The 9,532-nt window shown below is 39.3% G+C and overlaps 1 pseudogene; it reads left to right on the top strand.

Moving 5' to 3' along the window:
- Positions 1-346: 346 nt before the first annotated feature.
- On the top strand, positions 347-6,707 carry LOC132242549 (large ribosomal subunit protein uL6-like; annotated as a pseudogene).
- The last annotated feature ends 2,825 nt before the right edge of the window (positions 6,708-9,532 follow it).

The following is a 9,532-nucleotide window of genomic DNA, read 5'->3' as shown; positions in this document are numbered from 1 at the left end:
AATCCCTATTTACCACAACATTGCTTTGGTTGGTGAACGAAAAGACTAGCCAATGTGTGACACTGGGGATGTGAGAGCCGCCCACCTCGCCTGCAGAATCAGGCCTACTCTCCTCTTGCCCTCGCTGCCTCTTGCTAGAAACAGATATTTGCGGAGAGAAACAGGCAGTTTCCCTTTTACCCCTACACACACACACACACACACACACCAGGGTTGAGAACCTTATGGATGGCAAGAAGACAAGAGGCTGCTGAAACTTAGAGCAAATATTAAAAATGACCCACAGGACTCCCCCCTTACCCCCCCCCCGCGCCCTCCATTCCCACCCCCCACATCTACAATGAGGATGAAGACCATCTTCAGCAATCAGACTGTTGACATTCCAGAAAATGTCAATCTCACTCTGGAGGGAAGCACAGTTATTGTGAAGTATCCCATAGGCACCCAGAGGAGGGACTTCAATCACATCAACATAGAACTCAGTTTCCTTGGAAAGAAAAAGAAGATGCTCCGGATTGACAAATCGTGGGAAAATAGCAAGGAACTGGCTACCATTCGCATCCTCTGTAGTCATGTACAGAACATGATCGAGGGTGTTACACTGGACTTCCTTACAGAATGAGGCCTGTGTATGCTCATTCCCTATCAGGAGAATTGTTCTCTTGTTGAAATCAGAAATGTCTTGGGTGAAAAATACACCTGCAGGGTTTGGATGAGGCCAGGCATTGCCTGTTCAGTATATCAAGCCCACAAAGATGAGTTAATGCTTGAAGGAAATGACATTGAACTTGGATTCAGCTGTTTTGATTCAGCAAGCCATGGCAGTTAAAAACGAGGATACCAGAAAATTTGGGGAAGGTATCTGTGTTTCTAAAAAAGAAACAGTCAGCAGGCTGATAAATAAGATCTAAGTTGTCCAGCTACAGAAACAGCAAGAGGCCAGATGATTCCTCAGATTATTTGTGATATTTTAAAGATGTAATATAAGCTGTGTGTTGGGGGGAAAAAAAAGTTCCACAGGGGAGAAAGAAAAAATAAGCCAATGGATGGAACACTCTTTGGAGATTTATAGAGCTTTTTCAGAGCTCTATAAATGTGCAAAGAAGTAGAAGATAACATGTAGGGTTGGTAAGCAATTTAATTAAATTTAAAATAATGAGTTTTTGAGTTAGCAATTAGGTTTTTAAGGTATGTAGAATTCACAATAGCCTGTCACTTAATCTTGACTGCCTTTTCTTGCTGAGTTAGCTTGGGTCAGATAGGTGTTCTAGTAAAATATCTTTTAATGTTACTGGAAGTTTAGAGAATAGTCAATGACAATCCTGTTTCCTTTTGTTTGTTTTTTTCTAATAGAGCAATGGAACACTAACTGCAAATACCTAAAAGTCAATTATTAATTCATTTTAGTGAAGTCTGTCAAGAAAACTCCTCCTTTTTCAAGAAAGGAAGTCATTTTTCTTTCCCTTTCATACCCAACTGCCCATGACTTACGTGTTCTCCCCACTCTGTTCCTCACATTTTGATTATATGGTATTAAAGTTGGCAGTACTAACCTAGTCTCTTCATAATGAATTCAACAAAGATCCAATGATTACAAATAGTAATACTAGTACAAGGAGTTCTTAAACTTATAATACATTGACTTACTCAAAAAGGTATAATAAATCAAAAGATTGTGAATCAAATCTGATTTTCTCATAGGAACAATGCTGCAATAACAGGGTTATACTTTTTCTTTCTAGAACTGACCACAGCATCGCATAAACAATTCTAAATTATATGCCTACATACTATACAATAATACACTTTCTAATGTGTACATAAATCAATTGCCAATGCAGTCTAATGGTCAAAATATAAGAATTGCATTTATTTAAGAGGGCCTATGGAGAATTTTGGCAAGATGAGCAGTGAGGCACTGAGGGAACAGTTGAGCACTCCAAGAAATGATTGTGCCCGGGGCTCAGGAGACAGAGTGGTTCAGGAGACAGAGTGGTTCTTGGGAAATGATCTCTGTCAAGTGAGATAAGATAAGTTCACCATTCAGCTTCACACACCAGAATGGGGAGGGCCTGAGGGCTGGTCATGAGGAAAGAAATGAGAATCTGAGGTCTTAAGTGCCTAGTTGAACCAGATGGTATCTCCTTTTACCCAAGCTTTCGTTGGTTCTGGGAACCTTTTATGCAAGGCGTATCTGCTGTGCTCATTTAAACTACTATTTGCTTCTAGTTTCTCTGTTTTTGGCAATTGGAATAGCAGCGTCTGCCCATCCTAAGAGCACATACAGAAGAAAAGTGGAATTGTTGCCTTGTTCCCACCAAAACCTTTAAAAATCTTCAAAGGCCAGTGTTTTTAAACAGATACAAAATGGTAAAAAAGTTATTATCATTTTTCTTCTTAACCAAATCTATTGACAAAACCAAAAATTTTTATCTTAATTACTTATTGATTAGCCTTGTTTGTTGACAAGTAACATTGGAGTAATAAAAGGGGACTTCATTATTCTGTATATTTCCATAAAATATAATACTTTTTTTTTCACAATAAACATATGTAACTTTTGTGCCAAAAGAAGTAAAGATGGAATGTGAATAAGGTAGCCTGGATATTGTTGCTGCTATTGTTTACAGGGGTTCGGTCAAGATGGCTAAATAGGTAAACATGGTACTCAGAACCTCCCTCTATCACATCAAAATTACAATAAAATTACAGAATAACCACCATTCAGAACTGCCTGACAACTAGCTGAAGAGAAGTCCTATAATGAAGGATAAATAGAAGAAACCATATCGAGACTGATAGGAGTGGCCGAGACTCAGAACAAGCTGGTTCCACACTCATGTGTGGCAATTAAAAACCGGGAGGTATATCTCCAATACAAAGGTGCCCCTGAGGAGCAATGGGTCCTGGCTGCACATCAAAACCCCTAGTCCAGGGTTCCAGTGCCAAGCAGAGAAGTCTCCAGAACTTCTGCCTTTAAAGACCAGCCAAGATAGTGGCTGAGTGAGACAGAGTGCTGCTAGAGTTTCAGGTGTTCCTCTCCAAAGGCCCACACGTAGACTTAGTCGGACTCCCTCCCTCTGAGCTACAGCGCTGGGGCAGCAGCTTGAAAGGCACCAGGGACAAAGGGGGCGGAACTTAATTGTCTGACATCAGGACAGGGCTGGAGGGGAAGCTTTCTCTCAGAGAGAAGTGCTGGCGGAGGCCACTCACTGTTCCTTTTTTGAATCCTCACCCGCAGAGCTGGCAGGTGGGCACCATATCTGAGTCTCCATCAACCTGTCTAACACTGTTTGCCTTGCTCTGGTAATTCCCTGAAACCCTGGCCCACCCAACTTACAGCTGTTTTCATAGCTTTTCCTTACAAATGACCTTTCTTGGCTCATGCTGTGGATTTTCATAAAAATCTCTCAAACAAGCAGCATTTGGCCTTTGTGTATCCGATACCTCTTGCTAAGTGGCCTAGGCCTGGCACTAATGGCAGCCAGCCTTAGTTCACAGCTCGGCCTCGCCTGGGCACCTCCAAGCCCAGCACTAGTAGCAGCCACCTGCAGATCACACTGTAGCTCATGCCGAGTGGCCCCAGGCAGGGCACAGGTGGTGGATGACTTTGCACTTCCTGGGAGGCCTGAAAGCTAGTGTACTGGGTGGACAGCTTCAGACATCACCAATAAGCATATGTAACTTTTGTGCCAAAAGTTACAGCCCAATTACCTCCATGAGTGACGTATTCAAGGGACCAACTCAGTGGGCACCAAAGTTTCACTGAAGCAAATCCTGCTCTGTGGGGTCAGCCTCTGCATAGCAGCTCTTGTGCTATCGTTGCAGACAATATTTGCAGCTGATGGGCCTGGAGACCAGTCCCTCTCAGTGACATGCCTACAACAATCAAGGATCAACTACAACAGGAGGGTGCACACAACCCACACAGGGGTTGCACCTGGAGTGCCCAATTTGGGTGACTCAGGAGGCTGTGCCACTGGGCCCTACAGGACACTTACTACTTAAGGGCACTCTACCAAATCTGGGAGACATCACAGCTCTAACTAATACATAGAAACAAACACAGGGAAGCAGCTAAAATAAGGAGACAAAAAAAGAATAGTTCCCAAGTAAAAGAATAGGAGAAATCTCCAGAAAAAAACAAAATGAAATTAAGGCAAGCAAACTACCAGATACAGAGCCCAAAACAATGTTTATAAGGATGCTCAAGGCACTTAGTGAGAACTTCAACAGCGTAAGAAAGGACACAGAAACCATAAAAAGAATCAGTCAGTAATGAAAGATACACTAACCAAAATGAAGAATAAGTTACACGGAATCACAGTAGAGTAGATGAAGCAGAGAATCAAATCCATAATTATAAATATAAGGAAGCAAAAAACACCCAATCAGAACAGAAAAAAAAAATATCCAAAAATTTTAGGATAGTGTAAGGAGCCTCTGGGACAACTTCAAGTGTACCAACATTTGCATCATGGGGGTGCTGGAAAGACAAGAGAGTGAACAAGGAATTGAAAACCTATTTGAAAAAATAATGCTGGAAATTTTACCTAACCTGGGGAAGGAAATAGACATACAAGTCCAGGAAGCACAGGGTCCCAAGCAAGATGAACCGAAAAAGGCCCGAAAGAGGCCCACGCCAAGATACATCATAATTAAAATGCAAAAGATTACAGATAAAAAGAGAATCATGAAAGTAGCAAGAGAAAAGCAGTTAGTTACCCATAAGACTGTCAGCAGATTTCTCAGCAGACACTTTGCAGGCCAGAGGGAATTGACACGGAATATTAAAACTGAAGAAAAGCAAGGACCTACAACCAAGACTACTACCCGGTAAGGCTATCATTTAGAATCAAAGCACGGATAAAGAGCTTCCCTGACAACAGCAACAACAACAAAAGCTAAAAGAGTTTATCACCACCAAGCAAGCATTACAAAAAATGTTAAAGGGTCTTCTTTAAGGAGAAAAAAACATAGCAAAAGAATGAAAAACAAAATGTCAAGAAATACATGTCTATGAATGATTACTTTAAATACAAATGGACTTAATGTTCCAATCAAAAGACATACAATAACTGAATGGATAACAAAACAAGACCTTTCTATATGCCGTCTATAGGAGATGCACTTTAGATCAAAAGACACATACACAGGTGGAAAGTAAAGGAATGAAAAATATATTTCATGAAAATGGAAACAAAGCGAAAAGCTCAGGTGGCAAACAAAATAGGCTTTAAAACGAACTCTGCTTCTGGGTATTTATCTGAAGAAACCCAAGCCACCAAATCAAAAAGACATATACATCCCTATGTTTACTGCAGCATTATTTACAATAGCCAAGATGTGGGAGCAACCTAAGTGCTCATACATATGTGAATGGGTAAAGAGGACGTGATGCATTTATACAATGGAATATGATTCCACCATAAAAAATAATGAAATCTTGCCATCCGCAACAACATGGATGGACCTAGGGCATATTACGCTAAGGGAAATAAGTCAGACAGAGAAAGACAAATGCCAGACGATTTCCCATATACGGCATGTGGCATCTAAAAAGCAAAATAAGCAAACAAGCAGAACAGAAATAGACGATAGATACAGAGAATATTTTTATGGTTGCCAGATGGGAGAGGGATTAAGGAATGGGTGAAAAAGGTGAAGGGACTACAAGGAAGGAGGGACATATTGGTAGTTACAGAATAGTCATGGGAATGTAAAGTACAGCATAAGGAATATAGTCAATAATCCTATATAATAAAGAGCTAATATGCTAATTAGACCAAACAGCAGAACGACTGTCCAGACAACCTTCTGGACGAAGCCCCTTGCATGAATTTTGTGCATCGGGCCTCTAGTCTATAATAGTAAAAGCATAATATGCTAATTAGACCAGACGTCCTTCTGGACGACCTTCCAGACAAAGCCGAGGCTGTGAGGGAAGCCTGGGTCCGGGTGCCAGAGGGAAGCTGGTGCCAGCACCCGGGGGAAGGAAGGCCCACTCTTGCAGAAATTTTGTGCATTAGGCCTCTAGTATTCTAGTAACTATGCATGGTGTCAGAGAGGTACTAGATTTATCAAGGCGATCACTTCGTAAGTTATATAAATGTCTAATCACAGGGTTGTACACCTAAAACTAATATAATATTGTATGTCAACTGTAATTTTAAAAGGGAAAATGTTTTTTAGAAACATTGCTGCAATGCAAATTCTTGTATGTGTCTTTTTACATATTTGTGAACATGTATCTCTAAGATAAATTCTTAGAGAAGTAGAAGATTAGGCCAAATAGTAAAGGATGTTAAATTTTAATAGATGTCTTTTAAGTGTTGATAAACATTGCCAAATAAATAATGTATACTACTAAACACCTGTATTCACAGAACACAAGGGACCCTCTCATTAGAACAAATATTTTCAAACTGTTTCATCTTGCAAGACTGACAGATGGATAATGTTACTGTCTTACAATTTTAAGTTGATGTATGAAATTTTAGACATTCTGAGTTTGAGGAGCCCCAGGGTAGCTTAAAGGGAGCATTCTTGTGAGTGGTTAAAAGTATACGGTCTGCATTTGAATGAAGGGGAGGAGTAGGGATGCTGATTTTGGAATCATGACCATAAAGAGAAGCAAGGTCTTTCAAAGAGTGAATGTAGAAGTAGAAAAGCAGAAGAACAAAACTGAGTCCTTGGGACAGAAGTGATGGCAAGAAGAACCTGCTATATGGAGACTGATAAAAGACCAAGAATCAAAAATAGTCAATTAAAATTATAGGCAGAAAAGAATGAGAGTTTCAGGAAGGAAGCAAAAAGTGTAACATGTTGCATTAAGAACTATAAAAATAGCCAACAGAGACCCTTCGGTTTGGCAGAGACATAAAAATGGATTAATTCAGTCTTATTATTATCCAGATGTTAGAACTCTTGTGGACAATATCTATGTTGGAAACCTTTACTGTTTACTAGAAAATTCTACCATGATAAGGCTGGTGCAAAACCCAGCCAGCTCTTTAAACTCCCTCAAAATGGATTTGACTCAGTTCCAAAATGTTAAGTAATGTTGGCAATAAAGTGAAAGGTAGTTTCAAATGACCGGTTTGGCCATCCCATCCCAATGTACAGCCACACCCATGATTTTCCTGGGAGTCCTAACTCTAAAATGAAGGCTAGCAATAGGAGGGAGGCCAGGAATGATGAGGACCAAAGATGATAATGTTAAATTTAAATATAAAATGCAATTCTTCATTATTGCTATAGGAAGGTTTTTTGTTTTTTGTTTTTTATATCCTCGCCAGATGATTATTTTTCCATTGAGCTTTTTATTTTAGAGAGAGCAGAGGGAAAGGAAGAGGGGGAGAGAGAGCGAGAGAAACATCAATGTGAGAGAGACATATCAATTGGTTGCCTCATGCACTTGCCTCAGTTGGGGCTGGGGATCCAGCCTGCAACCAAGGTACGTGTCCTTGACTGGGAATCCAACTCACAACCCTTCTGTCCTTGGGTGACCCTCTAACCACTGAGAAAACTGGCCAGGGCTATAAGAAGTTTTATCATACAACTACATACAATAAAACAAAAAAACACACACAACAACAATAAGCAATAAAAGAAATGTAATTTATGCTTGGAACAAGAGTCATGAGCCCCAGGTGACTGTTTTCAAGTTTGTACAAAGTGTACTTCCTGTAAATGTTTCAGCATTACCATCCACTCCCTTCCTCAACTACCCCTCACCCCCAGATACATCTGAGGATGACTTTGACTCCACTAGATCCCTCTAGTCCAAGAGTTTCTCTTAGATTATATTCTCTAGGATTGTTTCTTCTTTTTCCTTCTCTACTCTTTTCTAAGTCATCTCAAGTTTGATCAAAATAAAAGACATCAGAAAGTTTAATTTGCTTTTGATTGGTGATTACTGGTTGGTTTTACTCTTTTCTCTCCATTCTGAAATTTGAGTTTCCATCTGGTGTCTGGTCTCATCTTGACACTAAGAGGGGTTAATTGAAACTCATATTAAATTGGGAATTATCTTAGATGGATTGGAATCCTTTTGGGGTCAGCCTTTATGAAGTACAAAAGGGTAACTGCCTCATTTCCTAACTCCTTAAGGAAACAGAAAAAGATACTCTGTGTGGACAAGTTGAGCCTTTGAAAAGGGAGCCTGGGCTCCAGTAGAAAACTCACTGTGATTTTAAGTGTAGACATAACAGTAAATCTAGGGGAGGTGAAGTTTTGTTTTTCTCTCCATGGCAAGAAATTTGCCTCCTGGTGTAATTTCTGCCCATTTTGTCAATGAAGTCTGGGGATGCACCTGCACTATGCCAGGAAATTGGTTTTGATCTTTTCGACCAAACACTTTAAAGGTCAACTCAAAAGAAGAAAAATCAAGTTAATTCTTTAAATGAGTCCTGTAATGGTTATACACAAATTGACATCACTGACAAATCAGGGTAGCCAAAATATTAACTGTTTACTCTGTATTTTTTCCTATTTCTTGATTTTTGAAAATCTGATGGAAACTATGGACCATATTTCCTGAAAATTTCACACTTGCACATCACACACACACACACACACACACACACACACACACACACACACACACACACACACTTTTGCAGAGCTTTAACAGAGTCCCTGATTTCTAACCACAGATTCTTTGCACCCAGATAGGCACTTCTGTTACATTTAAATTAAATTTGACTCATGGAAATTTTATCCAGAGGCTCTTACTTGGAGCAAAAATCTTGCCCAGTCTGGACAAGATCATTTAAACTTCCCTTTATGATATGCACATTTTTGTGATTTGTATAAGAAATACTGATATTCCAAGGCTATAATGGAATTCTTTTTTCTTCTAAAAGTTGTAAATCTTTGCTTTTTACATTTAGGTCTCTAGGCAACTTGAAAAAAAAATTGTGTGTATGGTGTGAAGTTGGGATCTAAATTTTATTTGTTCCATGTGGCTAGCCAGTTGTCTCAGCACCATTTACTGAATTGTTAGTTCATCCTTTCTCTACTGTAATGTAGCAGAAATAGAGCACTGTCATAATTACTAAAGCTTTGTAATAAGTCTGTTTACCTGACAGAATAATTCTCCCCATTATTAGGTTTTTATTGCAATAGCATTTAATATATTAGATTAATTTGAGGGAATGTCTTTATGATATTGAGCCCTCACATCTATGAAGATGTACTAGTACGGCTGTATGTTTTCCTTTTCATCCTTAATGATGTTTTGCAGTTTTCTCCATAAAGTTCTAGTATGTCTTCGGAAAAGATTTATTCCTACTTATCTTTGGAGGTTTTGTTGCTATTCCCAATGCTATCTTTCTTTCTATTACATTTTCCATTTGGTTATTGTTAGTATATAGGAACGCTTTTGATTTGTCTTTGTTCCTCTTGTAGTCTACTAACTTTGCAAAACTTTCTTATGTGTCCTAAAATAAATCACTTGTAATCTGATGAGTGCTTCTGATATTCTATCTTATATGCATTATTTTCCAGTTCTTTCAGCAACCAAGCCTAA

Source organism: Myotis daubentonii, chromosome 10 (assembly GCF_963259705.1).
Source record: "Myotis daubentonii chromosome 10, mMyoDau2.1, whole genome shotgun sequence".
Lineage (NCBI taxonomy): Eukaryota > Metazoa > Chordata > Mammalia > Chiroptera > Vespertilionidae > Myotis > Myotis daubentonii.
This window is presented reverse-complemented; position numbering and strand designations above follow the sequence as displayed.